This window comes from Phyllobates terribilis, unplaced genomic scaffold, assembly GCF_046119375.1.
Source record: "Phyllobates terribilis strain yellow unplaced genomic scaffold, ASM4611937v1 Scaffold_4__5_contigs__length_816908805, whole genome shotgun sequence".
Lineage (NCBI taxonomy): Eukaryota > Metazoa > Chordata > Amphibia > Anura > Dendrobatidae > Phyllobates > Phyllobates terribilis.
Genome location: NW_027362764.1, coordinates 613,298,101 through 613,317,129, shown reverse-complemented (window position 1 = coordinate 613,317,129; position 19,029 = coordinate 613,298,101).

Below are 19,029 nucleotides of genomic sequence, written 5' to 3'. Positions count from 1 at the left end.
TCTTGTTAAACCACTCTGAACTCTACGTCTCTTCCAAGGGGCATTAAACCCCTCTTGTTAAGCTACTGCGACCTCCACCACTCTTCCAAGGGGCTTTAAAACCGTCTTGTTAAGCTACTGTGACGTCCACCACTCTTCCAAGGGGCATTGAAACCATATTGTTAAGCTACTGTGACATCCATGTCTATTCCAAGGGGCATTAAAACGGTCTTGTAATTCCACTCTGAACTCCATGTCTCTTCTAAGGGGCATTAAAACCGTCTTGTTAAGCTAATGTGACCTCCACGTTTCTTCAAAGGGGCATTAAAACCATCTTGTTAAACCACTCTGACCTCCACGTCTCTTCCAAGGGGCATTAAAACCATCTTGTTAAACCACTCTGAACTCCACGTATCTTCCAAGGGGCATTGAAACCATCTTGTTAAGCTACTGTGACCTCCACCACTCTTCCAAGGGGCAATGATATTGTCTTTTTATTCCACTGCGACCTTCACCACTCTTCCAAGGTGCATTAAAACAGTATTGTTAAGCTACTGCGACCTCCACCACTCTTCCAAGGGGCATTAAAACCGTCTTAATAAGCTACTGCGACCTCCACCTCTCTTTCAAGGGGCATTGATAATGTCTTTTTATTCCACTGTGACCTCCACGTCTCTTCCAAGGGGCTTTGAAATCATCTTGTTAAGGTACTGCGACCCCCACCACTCCCCCAAGGGGCATTAAAACCGTCTTGTTAAGCTACTGTGACCTCCACGTCTCTACCAAGGGGCATTAAAACCATCTTGTTAAACCACTCTGAACTCCACGTCTCTTCCAAGGGGCAGTAAAACCGTCTTGTTAAGCTACTGTGACCTCCACGTTTCTTCCAAGGGGCATTAAAACCATCTTGTTAAACCACTCCGAACTCCACGTCTCTTCCAAGGGGCTTTAAAACTGTCTTGTTAAACCACTCTGACCTCCACGTCTCTTTCAATGAGCATTAAAACCATCTTGGTAAACCACTCTGAATTCCACCACTCTTCCAAGAGACATTAAAAGTGTCTCGTTAAGCTACTGCGACCTCCTCCACTCTTCCAAGGGGAATTGATATTGTCTTTTTATTCCACTGTGACCTCCACGTCTCTTCCAAGGGGCTATAAAAGCATCTTGTTAAGCTACTGCGACCTCCACCACTCTTCCAAGGGGCATCAAAACCGTCTTGTTACTCTACTGCGGCCTCCACGCCTCTTCCAATGGGTATTAAAACCGTCTTGTTAAACCACTCTGACCTCCACGTCTCTTCCAAGGGGCATTAAAACTGTCTTGTTAAACCACTCTGACCTCCACGTCTCTTCCAAGGGACATTAAAACCATCTTGTTAAGCTACTGTGACCTCCACATCTCTTCCAAGGCGCATTGGTATTGTCATTTTATTCCACTGTGACCTCCACCATTCTTCGAAGGGGCATTAAAACCGTCTTGTTAAGCTACTGCTACCTCCACCACTCTCCCAAAGGGCAGCAAAACCGTCTTGTTAAGCTACTGCAACCTCCACCACTCTTCCAAGGGGCATTGATATTGTCTTTTTATTCCACTGTGACGTCCACGTCTCTTCCAAGGAGTTTTAAAAGTGTCTTGTTAAGCTACTGCGACCTCCACCACTCTTCCAAAGTGCATTAAAACTGTCTTGATAAGCTACTGTGACCTCCACTTCTCTTCCAATGGGCATTGAAACCGTCTTGTTAAACCACTCTGACCTCCACGTCTCTTCCAAGGGGCATTAAAACCGTCTTGTTAAGCTATTGCGACCTCCACGTCTCTTCTAAGGGGTATTAAAACCATCTTGTTAAACCACTCTGACCTCCACGTCTCTTCCAAGGGGCATTAAAACCATCTTGTTAAGCTACTGTGACCTCCACGTCTCTTCCAAGGGGCATTAAAACCATCTTGTTAAGCTACTGTGACCTTCACGTCTCTTCCAAGAGCATTAAAACCGTTTTGTTATACCACTCTGAACTCCAAGTCTCTTCCAAGGGGCATTAAAACCATCTTGTTAAGCTACTGTGACCTCCACGTCTCTTCCAAGGGGCATTAAAACCATCTTGTTAAACAACTCTGACCTCCACGTCTCTTCCAAGGAGCACTAAAAACGTATTGTTAAGCTACTGTGACCTCGACATCTCTTCCAAGGGGAATTGGTATTGTCATTTTATTCCACTGTGACCTCCACCATTCTTCCAATGGGCATTAAAACCGTCTTGTTAAGCTACTGCTACTTCGACCACTCTCCCAAGGGGCAAAAAACCGTCTTGTTAAGCTACTGCAACCTCCACCACTCTTCCAAGGGGCATTGATATTGTCTTTTTATTCCACTGTGTCCTCAACGTCTCTTCCAAGGGGCATTAAAACTGTCTTGGTAAGTTACTGTGACCTCCACTTCTCTTCCAAGAGGCATTAAAACCATCTTGTTAAACCACTCTGACCTCCACGTCTCATCCAAGGGGAATTAAAACCATCTTGTTAATCTACTGCGACCTCCACGTCTCTTCTAAGGGGCATTAAAACCGTCTTGTTAAACCACTCTGACCTCCACGTTTCTTCCAAGGGGCATTAAAACTGTCTTGTTAAGCTACTGCAACCTCCACCACTCTTCCAAGGGGCTTTGAAATTGTCTTTTTATTCCACTGTGACGTCCACGTCTCTTCCAAGGAGCTTTAAAAGTGTCTTGTTAAGCTACTGCGACCTCCACCACGCTTTCAAGGGGCATTAATACCGTCTTGTTATGCACTGTGTCCTCAACGTCTCTTCCAAGGGGCATTAAAACTGTCTTGGTAAGTTACTGTGACCTCCACTTCTCTTCCAAGAGGCATTAAAACCATCTTGTTAAACCACTCTGACCTCCACGTCTCTTCCAAGGGGCATTAAAACCGTCTTGTTAAGCTACTGCGACCTCCACGTCTCTTCTAAGGGGCATTAAAACCGTCTTGTTAAACCACTCTGACCTCCACGTTTCTTCCAAGGGGCATTAAAACTGTCTTGTTAAGCTACTGTGACCTCCACCACTCCTCTAAAGGGTATTGATATTGTCTTTTTATTCCACTGCAACATCCACCACTCTTCCAAGGGGCATTAAAACCGTCTTGTTAAACCAATCTGAACTCTACGTCTCTTCCAAGGGGCATTAAACCCCTCTTGTAAAGCTACTGAGACCTCCACCACTCTTCCAAGGGGCATTAAATCTGTCTTGTTAAGCTACTGCGACCTCCACCATTCTTCCAAGGGGCATTAAAATCGTATTGTTAAGCTACTGCGACCTCCACCACTCTTCCAAGGGGCATTGATATTGTCTATTTATTCCACTGTGACCTCCACGTCTCTTCCAAGGGGCTTTAAAACCGTCTTGTTAAGCTACTGCGACATCCACCACTCTTCCAAGGGGCATTGAAACCATCTTGTTAAGCTACTGTGACATCCACGTCTATTCCAAGGGGCATTAAAACCGTCTTGTTAAACCACTCTGAACTCCATGTCTCTTTCAAGGGGCATTAAAACCGTCTTGTTAAGCTAATGTGACCTCCACGTCTCTTCCAAGGGGCATTAAAACCATCTTGTTAAACCACTCTGACTTCCACATCTCTTCCAAGGGGCATTAAAACCATCTTGTTAAGCTACTGTGACCTCCACCACTCGTCCAAGGGGCATTGATATTGTCTTTTTAATCCACTGCGACCTTCACCACTCTTCCAAGGGGCAATAAAACCATCTTGTTAAGCTACTGCGACCTCCACCACTCTTCCAAGGGGCATTAAAACCATCTTGCTAAGCTACTGCGACCTCCACCACTGTTTCAAGGGGCATTGATATTGTCTTTTTATTCCACTGTGACCTCTACGTCTCTTCCAAGGGGCTTTGAAATCATCTTGTTAAGCTACTGCGACCTCCTCCACTCCCCCAAGAGGCATTAAAACCGTCTTGTTAAGCTACTGTGACCTCCATGTCTCTACCAAGGGGCATTAAAACCATCTTGTTAAACCACTCTGAACTCCACGTCTCTTCCAAGGGGCAGTAAAACCGTCTTGTTAAGCTACTGTGACCTCCACGTTTCTTCCAAGGGGCATTAAAACCATCTTGTTAAACCACTCCGAACTCCACGTCTCTTCCAAGGGGCTTTTAAACTGTCTTGTTAAACCACTCTGACCTCCACATCTCTTTCAAGGAGCATTAAAACCATCTTGGTAAACCACTCTGAATTCCACCACTCTTCCAAGAGACATTAAAAGCGTCTCGTTAAGCTACTGCGACCTCCACCACTCTTCCAAGGGGCATTGATATTGTCTTTTTTTTCCACTGTGACCTCCACGTCTCTTCCAAGGGGCTTTAAAAGCATCTTGTTACGCTACTGCGGCCTCCACGTCTCTTCCAATGGGCATTAAAACCGTCTTGTTAAACCACTTTGACCTCCACGTCACTTCCAAGGGGCATTAAAGCCATCTTGTTAAGCTACTGTGACCTCCATGTCTCTTCCAAGGGGCATTAAAACCGTCTTGTTACGCTACTGTGGCCTCCATGTCTCTTCCAATGGGCAAAAAAACCATCTTGTTAAACCACTCTGACCTCCACGTCTCTTCCAAGGGGCATTAAAACCATCTTGTTAAGCTACTGTGACCTTCACGTCTCTACCAAGGAGCATTAAAACCGTATTGTTAAGCTACTGTGACCTCCACATCTCTTCAAGGGGCATTTATTATTGTCATTTTATTCCACTGTGACCTCCAACATTCTTCCAAGGGGCATTAAAACCATCTTGTTAAGCTACTGCTACCTCCACCACTCTCCCAAAGGGCAGTAAAACCGTCTTGTTGAGCTACTGCAACCTCCACCACTCTTCCAAGGGGCATTGATATTGTCTTTTTATTCCACTGTGACGTCCACGTCTCTTCCAAGGAGCTTTAAAAGTGTCTTGATAAGCTACTTTGACCTCCACTTCTCTTCCAAGGGGCATTAAAACCGTCTTGTTAAACTACTCTGACCTCCACGTCTCTTCCAAGGGGCATTAAAACCGTCTTGTTAAGCTACTGCGACCTCCACGTCTCTTCTAAGGGGCATTAAAACCGTCTTGTTAAACCACTCTGACCTCCACGTTTCTTCCAAGGGGCATTAAAACTGTCTTGTTAAGCTACTGTGACCTCCACCACTCCTCTAAGGGGCATTGATATTGTCTTTTTATTCCACTGCAACATCCACCACTCTTCCAATGGGCATTAAAACATTCTTGTTAAACCAATCTGAACTCTACGTCTCTTCCAAGGGGCATTAAACCCCTCTTGTTAAGCTACTGCGACCTCCACCACTCTTCCAAGGGGCATTAAATCTGTCTAGCTAATCTACTGTGACCTCCACCACTCTTCCATGGGGCATTGATATTGTCTATTTATTCCACTGTAAGCTACACGTCTCTTCCAAGGGGTTTTAAAACCGTCTTGTTAAGCTACTGCGACATGCACCACTCTTCCAAGGGGCATTGAAACCAACTTATTAAGCTACTGTGACATCCACGTCTATTCCAAGGGGCATTAGAACAGTCTTGTTAAACCACTCTGAACTCCATGTCTCTTTCAACGGCATTAAAACCGACTTGTTAAGCTAATGTGACCTCCACGTCTCTTCCAAGGGGCGTTAAAACCATCTTGTTAAACCACTCTGACTTCCACATCTATTCCAACGGGCATTAAAACCATCTTGTTAAGCTACTGTGACCTTCACCACTCTTCCAAGGGGCATTGATATTGTCTTTTTATTCCACTGCGACCTTCACCACTCTTCCAAGGGGCAATAAAACAATATTGTTAAGCTACTGCGACCTCCACCACTCTTCCAAAGGGCATTAAAACCATCTTGTTAAGCTACTGCGACCTTCACCTCTCTTCCAAGGGGCATTGATATTGTCTTTTTATTCCTCTGTGACCTCCACGTCTCTGCCAAGGAGCTTTAAAACCGTCTTGTTAAGCTACTGCATCCTCCACAACTCTTCCAAGGGGCATTAAAACCGTCTTTTTAAGCTACTGTGACCTCCACGTCTATTTCAACGGGCATTAAAACCGTCTTGTTAAACCACTCAGAACTCCATGTCTCTACCAAGGAGCATTAAAACCATCTTGTTAAGCAACTGAGACCTCTACGTCTCTTCCAACGGGCATTAAAACCGTCTTGTTAAACCACTCTGAACTCCATGTCTCTTCCAAGGGGCATTAAAACTGTCTTGTTAAACCACTCTGTACTCCAAGTCTCTTCCAAGTGGCATTAAAATTGTCTCGTTAAGCTACTGCGACCTCCACCACTCTTCCAAGGGTCATTGATATTGTCTTTTTATTCCACTGTGACCTCCACGTCTCTTCCAAGGGGCTTTAAAAGTGTCTTTTTAAGCTACTGCGACCTCCACCACTCTTCCAAGGGGCATTAAAACCATCTTGTTGAGCTAATGTGTCCTCCACATCTCTTCCAAGGGGCATTAAAACCGTATTGTTAAACCACTCTGACCTCCACGTTTCTTCCAAGGGGCATTAAAACAGTCTTGTTAAGCTACTGTGACCTCCACCACTCTTCCAAGGGGCATTGATATTGTCTTTTTATTCCACTGCAACATCCACCACTCTGCCAAGGGGCATTAAAACCATCTTGTTAAGCTACTGTAATCTCCACATCTCTACCAAGGGGCATTAAAACCGTCATGTTAAACCACTTTGAACTCTACGTCTCTTCCAAGTGGCATTAAAACCGTCTTGTTAAGCAACTGCGACCTCCACCACTCTTTGAAGTGGCATTAAACCCCTCTTGTTAAGCTACTGCGACCTCCACCACTCTTCCAAGGGGCATTAAATATGTCTAGTTAAGCTACTGCGACCTCCACCACTCTTCCAAGGGGCATTGATATTGTCTATTTATTCCACTGTAACCTACACGTCTCTTCCAAGGGGCTTTAAAACCGTCTTGTTAAGCTACTGCGACATGCACCACTCTTCCAAGGGGCATTGAAACCATCTTATTAAGCTACTGTGACATCTACGTCTATTCCAACGGGCATTAAAACCGTCTTGTTAAACCACTCTGAACTCCATGTCTCTTTCAACGGCATTAAAACCGACTTGTTAAGCTAATGTGACCTCCACGTCTCTTCCAAGGGGCATTAAAACCATCTTGTTAAACCACTCTGACTTCCACATCTATTCCAACGGGCATTAAAACCATCTTGTTAAGCTACTGTGACCTTCACCACTCTTCCAAGGGGCATTGATATTGTCTTTTTATTCCACTGCGACCTTCACCACTCTTCCAAGGGGCAAAAAAACAATATTGTTAAGCTACTGCGACCTCCACCACTCTTCCAAAGGGCATTAAAACCATCTTGTTAAGCTATTGCGACCTTCACCTCTCTTCCAAGGGGCATTGATATTGTCTTTTTATTCCTCTATGACCTCCACGTCTCTGCCAAGGAGCTTTAAAACCATCTTGTTAAGCTACTGCATCCTCCACCACTCTTCCAAGGGGCATTAAAACCGTCTTTTTAAGCTACTGTGACCTCCACGTCTATTTCAACGGGCATTAAAACCGTCTTGTTAAACCACTCAGAACTCCATGTCTCTACCAAGGAGCATTAAAACCATCTTGTTAAGCAACTGAGACCTCTACGTCTCTTCCAACGGGCATTAAAACTGTCTTGTTAAACCACTCTGAACTCCATGTCTCTTCCAAGGGGCATTAAAACTGTCTTGTTAAACCACTCTGTACTCCAAGTCTCTTCCAAGTGGCATTAAAATCGTCTCGTTAAGCTACTGCGACCTCCACCACTCTTCCAAGTGTCATTGATATTGTCTTTTTATTCCACTGTGACCTCCACGTCTCTTCCAAGGGGCTTTAAAAGTGTCTTGTTAAGCTACTGCGACCTCCACCACTCTTCCAATGGGCATTAAAACCATCTTGTTGAGCTAATGTGTCCTCCACGTCTCTTCCAAGGGGCATTAAAACCGTATTGTTAAACCACTCTGACCTCCACGTTTCTTCCAAGGGGCATTAAAACAGTCTTGTTAAGCTACTGTGACCTCCACCACTCTTCCAAGGGGCATTGATATTGTCTTTTTATTCCACTGCAACATCCACCACTCTGCCAAGGGGCATTAAAACCATCTTGTTAAGCTACTGTAATTTCCACATCTCTACCAAGGGGCATTAAAACCGTCATGTTAAACCACTTTGAACTCTACGTCTCTTCCAAGTGGCATTAAAACCGTCTTGTTAAGCAACTGCGACCTCCACCACTCTTTGAAGTGGCATTAAACCCCTCTTGTTAAGCTACTGCGACCTCCACCACTCTTCCAAGGGGCATTAAATCTGTCTAGTTAAGCTACTGCGACCTCCACCACTCTTCCAAGGGGCATTGATATTGTCTATTTATTCCACTGTAACCTACACGTCTCTTCCAAGGGGCTTTAAAACCGTCTTGTTAAGCTACTGCGACATGCACCACTCTTCCAAGGGGCATTGAAACCATCTTATTAAGCTACTGTGACATCCACGTCTATTCCAAGGGGCATTAAAACCGTCTTGTTAAACCACTCTGAACTCCATGTCTCTTTCAACGGCATTAAAACCGACTTGTTAAGCTAATGTGACCTCCACGTCTCTTCCAAGGGGCATTAAAACCATCTTGTTAAACCACTCTGACTTCCACATCTATTCCAAGGGGCATTAAAACCATCTTGTTAAGCTACTGTGACCTCCACCACTCTTCCAAGGGGCATTGATATTGTCTTTTTATTCCACTGCGACCTTCACCATTCTTCCAAGGGGCAATAAAACCATCTTGTTAAGCTACTGCAACCTCCACCACTCTTCCAAGGGGCATTAAAACCATCTTGTTAAGCTACTGCGACCTTCACCTCTCTTCCAAGGGGCATTGATATTGTCTTTTTATTCCTCTGTGACCTCCACGTCTCTGCCAAGGAGCTTTAAAACCGTCTTGTTAAGCTACTGCATCCTCCACCACTCTTCCAAGGGGCATTAAAACCGTCTTTTTAAGCTACTGTGACCTCCACGTCTATTTCAACGGGCATTAAAACCGTCTTGTTAAACCACTCAGAACTCCATGTCTCTACCAAGGAGCATTAAAACCATCTTGTTAAGCAACTGAGACCTCTACGCCTCTTCCAACGGGCATTAAAACCGTCTTGTTAAACCACTCTGAACTCCATGTCTCTTCCAAGGGGCATTAAAACTGTCTTGTTAAACCACTCTGTACTCCAAGTCTCTTCCAAGTGGCATTAAAATCATCTCGTTAAGCTACTGCGACCTCCACCACTCTTCCAAGGGTCATTGATATTGTCTTTTTATTCCACTGTGACCTCCACGTCTCTTCCAAGGGGCTTTAAAAGTGTCTTGTTAAGCTACTGCGACCTCCACCACTCTTCCAAGGGGCATTAAAACCATCTTGTTAAGCTAATGTGTCCTCCACGTCTCTTCCAAGGGGCATTAAAACCGTATTGTTAAACCACTCTGACCTCCACGTTTCTTCCAAGGGGCATTAAAACAGTCTTGTTAAGCTACTGTGACCTCCACCACTCTTCCAAGGGGCATTGATATTGTCTTTTTATTCCACTGCAACATCCACCACTCTGCCAAGGGGCATTAAAACCATTTTGTTAAGCTACTGTAATCTCCACATCTCTACCAAGGGGCATTAAAACCGTCATGTTAAACCACTTTGAACTCTACGTCTCTTCCAAGCGGCATTAAAACCGTCTTGTTAAGATACTGCGACCTCCACCACTCTTTGAAGTGGCATTAAAACCATCTTGTTAAGCTACTGCGACCTTCACCATTCTTTCACGTGGCATTATAACTGTCTTGTTAAGCTACTGCGAACTCCACCACTCTTCCAAGGGCATTAAAATCATCTTGTTAAGCTACTGTGACCTCCACCACTCTTCCAAGGGGCATTGAAATTGTCTTTTTATTCCACTGTGACCTCCACGTTTCTTCCAAGGGGCTTTAAAACCATCTTGTTAAGCTACTGCGACCTCCACCGCTCTTCCAAGGGGCATTAAACCATCTTGTTAAGCTACTGTGGCATCCACGTCTATTCCAAGGGGCATTAAAACCGCCTTGGTAAACCACTCTGAACTCCATGTCTCTTCTAAGGGGCATTAAAACCGTCTTGTTAAGCTAATGTGACCTCCACGTCTCTTCCAAGGGGTATTAAAACCATCTTGTAAAACCACTCTGACCTCCACGTCTCTTCCAAGGGGCATTAAAACCATCTTGTTAAACCACTCTGAACTCCACGTATCTTCCAAGGGACATTGAAAACATTTTGTTAAGCTACTGTGACCTCCACCACTCTTCCAAGGGGCATTGATATTGTCTTTTTATTCCACTGCGACCTTCACCACTCCTCCAAGGGGCATTAAAACAGTCTTGTTAAGCTACTGCGACCTCCACCACTCTTCCAAGGGGCATTAAAACCGTCTTATTAAGCTACTGCGACCTCCACCACTCTTTCAAGGGGCATTGAAAATGTCTTTTTATTCCACTGTGACCTCCACGTCTTTTCCAAGTGGCTTTGAAATCATCTTGTTAAGCTACTGCGACCCCCACCACTCCCCCAAGGGGCATTAAAACCGTCTTGTTAAGCTACTGTGACATCCACGTCTCTACCAAGGGGCATTAAAACCGTCTAGTTAAACCACTCTGAACTCCACGTCTCTTACAAGGGGCAGTAAAACCATCTTGTTAAGCTACTGTGACCTCCACGTTTCTTCCAAGGGGCATTAAAACCATCTTGTTAAACCACTCCGAACTCCACATCTCTTCCAAGGGGCTTTAAAACTGTCTTGTTAAACCACTCTGACCTCCACGTCTCTTTCAAGGAGCATTAAAACCATCTTGGTAAACCACTGTGAATTCCACCACTCTTCCAAGAGACATTAAAAGCGTCTCGTTAAGCTACTGCGACCTCCACCACTCTTCCAAGGGGCATTGATATTGTCTTTTTATTCCACTGTGACCTCCACGTCTCTTCCAAGGGGCTTTAAAAGCATCTTGTTAAGCTACTGCGACATCCACCACTCTTCCAAGGGGCATTAAAACCATCTTGTTACCCTACTGTGGCCTCCACGTCTCTTCCAATGGGTATTAAAACCGTCTTGTTAAACCACTCTGACCTCCACGTCTCTTCCAAGGGGCAATAAAACCATCTTGTTAAACCACTCTGACCTCCACGTCTCTTCCAAGGGGCATTAAAACCATCTTGTTAAGCTACTGTGACCTCCACGTCTCTTCCAAGGGGCATTAAAACCATCTTGTTAAGCTACTGTGACCTTCACGTCTCTTCCAAGAGTTTTAAAACCGTTTTGTTATACCACTCTGAACTCCAAGTCTCTTCCAAGGGGCATTAAAACCGTCTGGTTAAGCTACTGTGACCTCCACGTCTCTTCCATGGGGCATTAAAACCATCTTGTTAAACAATTCTGACCTCCAAGTCTCTTCCAAGGAGCATTAAAACCGTATTGTTAAGCTACTGTGACCTCCACATCTCTTCCAAGGGGCATTGGTATTGTCATTTTATTCCACTGTGACCTCCACCATTCTTCCAAGGGGCATTAAAACCATCTTGTTAAGCTGCTGCTACCTCCACCACTCTCCCAAAGGGCAGGAAAACAGTCTTGTTAAGCTACTGCAACCTCAACCACTCTCCCAAGGGGCATTGATATTGTCTTTTTATTCCACTGTGACGTCCACGTCTCTTCCAAGGAGCTTTAAAAGTGTCTTGTTAAGCTACTGCGACCTCCACCACTCTTTCAAGGGGCATTAATACCGTCTTGTTAAGCACTGTGTCCTCCACGTCTCTTCCAAGGGGCATTAAAACTGTCTTGATAAGCTACTGTGACCTCCACTTCTCTTCCAAGGGGCATTAAAACTGTCTTGTTAAACCACTCTGACCTCCACGTCTCTTCCAAGGGGCATTAAAAGCATCTTGTTAAGCTACTGCGACCTCCACGTCTCTTCTAAGGGGCATTAAAACCGTCTTGTTAAACCACTCTGACCTCCCTGTCTCTTCCAAGGGGAATTAAAACCATCTTGTTAAGCTACTGTGACCTCCACGTCTCTTCCAAGGGGCATTAAAACCATCTTGTTAAGCTACTGTGACCTTCACGTCTCTTCCAAGAGCATTAAAACCGTTTTGTTATACCACTCTGAACTCCAAGTCTCTTCCAAGGGGCATTAAAACCGTCTTGTTAAGCTACTGTGACCTCCAGGTCTCTTCCAAGGGGCATTAAAACCATCTTGTTAAACAACTCTGACCTCCACGTCTCTTTCAAGGAGCATTAAAACCGTATTATTAAGCTACTGTGACCTCCATATCTCTTCCAAGGGGCATTGGTATTGTCATTTTATTCCACTGTGACCTCCAACATTCTTCCAATGGGCATTAAAACCGTCTTGTTAAGCTACTGCTACCTCCACCACTCTCCCAAGGGGCAGTAAAACCGTCTTGTTAAGCTACTGCAACCTCCACCACTCTTCCAAGGGGCATTGATATTGTCTTTTTATTCCACTGTGACGTCCACGTCTCTTCCAAGGAGCTTTAAAAGTGTCTTGTTAAGCTACTGCGACCTCCACCACTCTTTCAAGGGGCATTAATGCCGTCTTATTAAGCACTGTGTCCTCCACGTCTCTTTCAAGGGGCATTAAAACTGTCTTGATAAGCTACTGTGACCTCCACGTCTCTTCTAAGGGGCATTAAAACCGTCTTGTTAAACCACTCTGACCTCCACGTTTCTTCCAAGGGGCATTAAAACTGTCTTGTTAAGCTACTGTGACCTCCACCACTCCTCTAAGGTGCATTGATATTGTCTTTTTATTCCACTGCAACATCCACCACTTTTCCAAGGGGCATCAAAACCGTCTTGTTAATCCAATCTGAACTCTACGTCTCTTCCAAGGGGCATTAAACCCCTCTTGTAAAGCTACTGCGACCTCCACCACTCTTCCAAGGGGCATTAAATCTGTCTTGTTAAGCTATTGCGACCTCCACCACTCTTCCATGGGGCATTACTATTGTCTATTTATTCCACTGTGACCTCCTCGTCTCTTCCAAAGGGCTTTAAAACCGTCTTGTTAAGCTACTGCGACATGCACCACTCTTTCAAGGGGCATTGAAACCATCTTGTTAAGCTACTGTGACATCCACGTCTATTCCAAGGGGCATTAAAACCGTCTTGTTAAACCACTCTGTACTCCAAGTCTCTTCCAAGTGGCATTAAAATCGTCTCGTTAAGCTACTGCGACCTCCACCACTCTTCCAAGGGTCAATGATATTGTCTTTTTATTCCACTGTGACCTCCACGTCTCTTCCAAGGGGCTTTAAAAGTGTCTTGTTAAGCTACTGCGACCTCCACCACTCTTCCAAGGGGCATTAAAACCATCTTGTTAAGCTAATGTGTCCTCCACGTCTCTTCCAAGGGGCATTAAAACCGTATTGTTAAACGACTCTGACCTCCACGTTTCTTCCAAGGGGCATTAAAACAGTATTGTTAAGCTACTGTGACCTCCACCACTCTTCCAAGGGGCATTGAAATTGTCTTTTTATTCCACTGCAACATCCACTACTCTGCAAAGGGGCATTAAAACCATCTTGTTAAGCTACTGTAATCTCCACATCTCTACCAAGGGGCATTAAAACCGTCATGTTAAACCACTTTGAACTCTACGTCTCTTCCAAGCGGCATTAAAACCGTCTAGTTAAACCACTCTGAACTCCACGTCTCTTACAAGGGGCATTAAAACCGTCTAGTTAAACCACTCTGAACTCCACGTCTCTTACAAGGGGCAGTAAAACCGTCTTGTTAAGCTCCTGTGACCTCCACGTTTCTTCCAAGGGGCATTAAAACCATCTTGTTAAACCACTCCGAACTCCACGTCTCTTCCAAAGGGCTTTAAAACCGTCTTGTTAAGCAACTGCGACATGCACCACTCTTCCAAGGGGCATTGAAACCATCTTATTAAGCTACTGTGACATCCACGTCTATTCCAAGGGGCATTAAAACCGTCTTGTTAAACCACTCTGAACTCCAAGTCTCTTTCAACGGCATTAAAACCGACTTGTTAAGCTAATGTGACCTCCACGTCTCTTCCAAGGGGCATTAAAACCATCTTGTTAAACCACTCTGACTTCCACATCTATTCCAAGGGGCATTAAAACCATCTTGTAAAGCTACTGTGACCTCCACCACTCTTCCAAGGGGCATTGATATTGTCTTTTTATTCCACTGCGACCTTCACCACTCTTCCAAGGGGCAATAAAACCATCTTGTTAAGCTACTGCGACCTCCACCACTCTTCCAAGGGGCATTAAAACCATCTTGTTAAGCTACTGCGACCTTCACCTCTCTTCCAAGGGGCATTGATATTGTCTTTTTATTCCTCTGTGACCTCCACGTCTCTGCCAAGGAGCTTTAAAAACGTCTTGTTAAGCTACTGCATCCTCCACCACTCTTCCAAGGGGCATTAAAACCGTCTTTTTAAGCTACTGTGACCTCCACGTCTATTTCAACGGGCATTAAAACTGTCTTGTTAAACCACTCAGAACTCCATGTCTCTACCAAGGAGCATTAAAACCATCTTGTTAAGCAACTGAGACCTCTACGTCTCTTCCAACGGGCATTAAAACCGTCTTGTTAAACCACTCTGAACTCCATGTCTCTTCCAAGGGGCATTAAAACTGGCTTGTTAAACCACTCTGTACTCCAAGTCTCTTCCAAGTGGCATTAAAATCGTCTCGTTAAGCTACTGCGACCTCCACCACTCTTCTAAGGGGCATTAAAACCATCTTGTTAAGCTAATGTGTCCTCCACGTCTCTTCCAAGGGGCTTTAAAACCGTATTGTTTAACCACTCTGACCTCCACGTTTCTTCCAAGGGGCATTAAAACAGTCTTGTTAAGCTACTGTGACCTCCACCACTCTTCCAAGGGGCATTGATATTGTCTTTTTATTCCACTGCAACATCCACCACTCTGCCAAGGGGCATTAAAACCATCTTGTTAAGCTACTGTAATCTCCACATCTCTACCAAGGGGCATTAAAACCGTCATGTTAAACCACTTTGAACTCTACGTCTCTTCCAAGCGGCATTAAAACCGTCTTGTTAAGCTACTGCGACCTCCACCACTCTTTGAAGTGGCATTAAAACCATCTTGTTAAGCTACTTCGACCTCCACCATTCTTTCACTTGGCATTATAACTGTCTTGTTAAGCTACTGCGAACTCCACCACTCTTCCAAGGGGCATTAAAATCGTCTTGTTATGCTACTGTGACCTCCAACACTCTTCCAAGGGGCATTGAAATTGTCTTATTATTCCACTGTGACCTCCACGTCTCTTCCAAGGGGCTTTAAAACCATCTTGTTAAGCTACTGCGACCTCCACCGCTCTTCCAAGGGGCATTAAACCATCTTGTTAAGCTACTGTGGCATCCACGTCTATTCCAAGGGGCATTAAAACCGCCTTGGTAAACCACTCTGAACTCCATGTGTCTTCTAAGGGGCATTAAAACCGTCTTGTTAAGCTAATGTGACCTCCACGTCTCTTCCAAGGGGTATTAAAACCATCTTGTTAAACCACTCTGACCTCCACGTCTCTTCCAAGGGGCATTAAAACCATCTTGTTAAACCACTCTGAACTCCACGTATCTTCCAAGGGACATTGAAAACATTTTGTTAAGCTACTGTGACCTCCACCACTCTTCCAAGGGGCATTGATATTGTCTTTTTATTCCACTGCGACCTTCACCACTCCTCCAAGGGGCATTAAAACAGTCTTGTTAAGCTACTGCGACCTCCACCACTCTTCCAAGGGGCATTAAAACCGTCTTATTAAGCTACTGCGACCTCCACCACTCTTTCAAGGGGCATTGATAATGTCTTTTTATTCCACTGTGACCTCCACGTCTCTTCCAAGGGGCTTTGAAATCATCTTGTTAAGCTACTGCGACCCCCACCACTCCCCCAAGGGGCATTAAAACCGTCTTGTTAAGCTACTGTGACCTCCACGTCTCTACCAAGGGGCATTAAAACCGTCTAGTTAAACCACTCTGAACTCCACGTCTCTTACAAGGGGCAGTAAAACCGTCTTGTTAAGCTACTGTGACCTCCACGTTTCTTCCAAGGGGCATTAAAACCATCTTGTTAAACCACTCCGAACTCCACGTCTCTTCCAAGGGGCATTAAAACCATCTTGTTAAACCACTCTGAACTCCACGTATCTTCCAAGGGACATTGAAAACATTTTGTTAAGCTACTGTGATCTCCACCACTCTTCCAAGGGGCATTGATATTGTCTTTTTATTCCACTGCGACCTTCACCACTCCTCCAAGGGGCATTAAAACAGTCTTGTTAAGCTACTGCGACCTCCACCACTCTTCCAAGCGGCATTAAAACCGTGTTATTAAGCTACTGCGACCTCCACCACTCTTTCAAGGGGCATTGATAATGTCTTTTTATTCCACTGTGACCTCCAAGTCTCTTCCAAGGGGCTTTGAAATCATCTTGTTAAGCTACTGCGACCCCCACCACTCCCCCAAGGGGCATTAAAACCGTCTTGTTAAGCTACTGTGACCTCCACGTCTCTACCAAGGGGCATTAAAACCGTCTAGTTAAACCACTCTGAACTCCACGTCTCTTACAAGGGGCAGTAAAACCGTCTTGTTAAGCTACTGTGACCTCCACGTTTCTTCCAAGGGGCATTAAAACCATCTTGTTAAACCACTCCGAAATCCACGTCTCTTCCAAGGGGCTTTAAAACCGTCTTGTTAAGCTACTACGACATGCACCACTCTTCCAAGGGGCATTGAAACCATCTTATTAAGCTACTGTGACATCCACGTCTATTCCAAGGGGCATTAAAACCGTCTTGTTAAACCACTCTGAACTCCATGTCTCTTTCAATGGCATTAAAACCGACTTGTTAAGCTAATGTGACCTCCACGTCTCTTTCAAGGGGCATTAAAACCATCTTGTTAAACAACTCTGACTTCCACATCTATTCCAAGGGGCATTAAAACCATCTTGTTAAGCTACTGTGACCTCCACCACTCTTCCAAGGGGCATTGATATTGTCTTTTTATTCCACTGCGACCTTCACCACTCTTCCAAGGGGCAATAAAACCATCTTGTTAAGCTACTGCGACCTCCACCACTCTTCCAAGGGGCATTAAAAGCATCTTGTTAAGCTACTGCGACCTTCACCTCTATTCCAAGGGGCATTGATATTGTCTTTTTATTCCTCTCTGACCTCCACGTCTCTGCCAAGGAGCTTTAAAACCGTCTTGTTAAGCTACTGCATCCTCCACCACTCTTCCAAGGGGCATTAAAACCGTCTTTTTAAGCTACTGTGACCTCCACATCTATTTCAACGGGCATTAAAACCGTCTTGTTAAACCACTCAGAACTCCATGTCTCTACCAAGGAGCATTAAAACCATCTTGTTAAGCAACTGAGACCTCTGCGTCTCTTCCAACGGGCATTAAAACCGTCTTGTTAAACCACTCTGAACTCCATGTCTCTTCCAAGGGGCATTAAAACTGTCTTGTTAAACCACTCTGTACTCCAAGTCTCTTCCAAGTGGCATTAAAATCGTCTCGTTAAGCTACTGCGACCTCCACCAATCTTCCAAGGGGCATTAAAACCATCTTGTTAAGCTAATGTGTCCTCCACGTCTCTTCCAAGGGGCATTAAAACCGTATTGTTAAACCACTCTGACCTCCACGTTTCTTCCAAGGGGCATTAAAACAGTCTTGTTAAGCTACTGTGACCTCCACCACTCTTCCAAGGGGCATTGATATTGTCTTTTTATTCCACTGCAACATCCACCACTCTGCCAAGGGGAATTAAAACCATCTTGTTAAGCTACTGTAATCTCCACATCTCTACCAAGGGGCATTAAAACCGTGATGTTAAACCACTTTGAACTCTACGTCTCTTCCAAGCGGCATTAAAACCGTCTTGTTAAGCTACTGCGACCTCCACCACTCTTTGAAGTGGCATTAAAACCATCTTGTTAAGCTACTGCGACCTCCACCATTCTTTCACGTGGCATTATAACTGTCTTGTTAAGCTACTGTGACCTCCACCACTCTTCCAAGGGGCATTGAAATTGCCTTTTTATTCCACTGTGACCTCCACGTCTCTTCCAAGGGGCTTTAAAACCATCTTGTTAAGCTACTGCGACCTCCACCGCTCTTCCAAGGGGCATTAAACCATCTTGTTAAGCTACTGTGGCATCCAAGTCTATTCCAAGGGGCATTAAAACCGCCTTGGTAAACCACTCTTAACTCCATGTCTCTTCTAAGGGGCATTAAAACCGTCTTGTTAAGCTAATGTGACCTCCACGTCTCTTCCAAGGGGTATTAAAACCATCTTGTTAAACCACTCTGACCTCCACGTCTCTTCCAAGGGGCATTAAAACCATCTTGTTAAACCACTCTGAACTCCACGTATCTTCCAAGGGGCATTGAAAACATTTTGTTAAGCTACTGTGACCTCCACCACTCTTCCAAGGGGCATTGATATTGTCTTTTTATTCCACTGCGACCTTCACCACTCCGCCAAGGGGCATTAAAACAGTCTTGTTAAGCTACTGCGACCTCCACCACTCTTCCAAGGGGCATTAAAACCGTCTTATTAAGCTACTGCAACCTCCACCACTCTTTCAAGGGGCATTGATAATGTCTTTTTATTCCACTGTGACCTCCACGTCTCTTCCAAGGGGCTTTGAAATCATTTTGTTAAGCTACTGCGACCCCCACCACTCCCCCAAGGGGCATTAAAACCGTCTTCTTAAGCTACTGTGACCTCCACGTCTCTACCAAGGGGCATTAAAACCGTCTAGTTAAACCACTCTGAACTCCACGTCTCTTACAAGGGGCAGTAAAACCGTCTTGTTAAGCTACTGTGACCTCCACGTTTCTTCCAAGGGGCATTAAAACCATCTTGTTAAACCA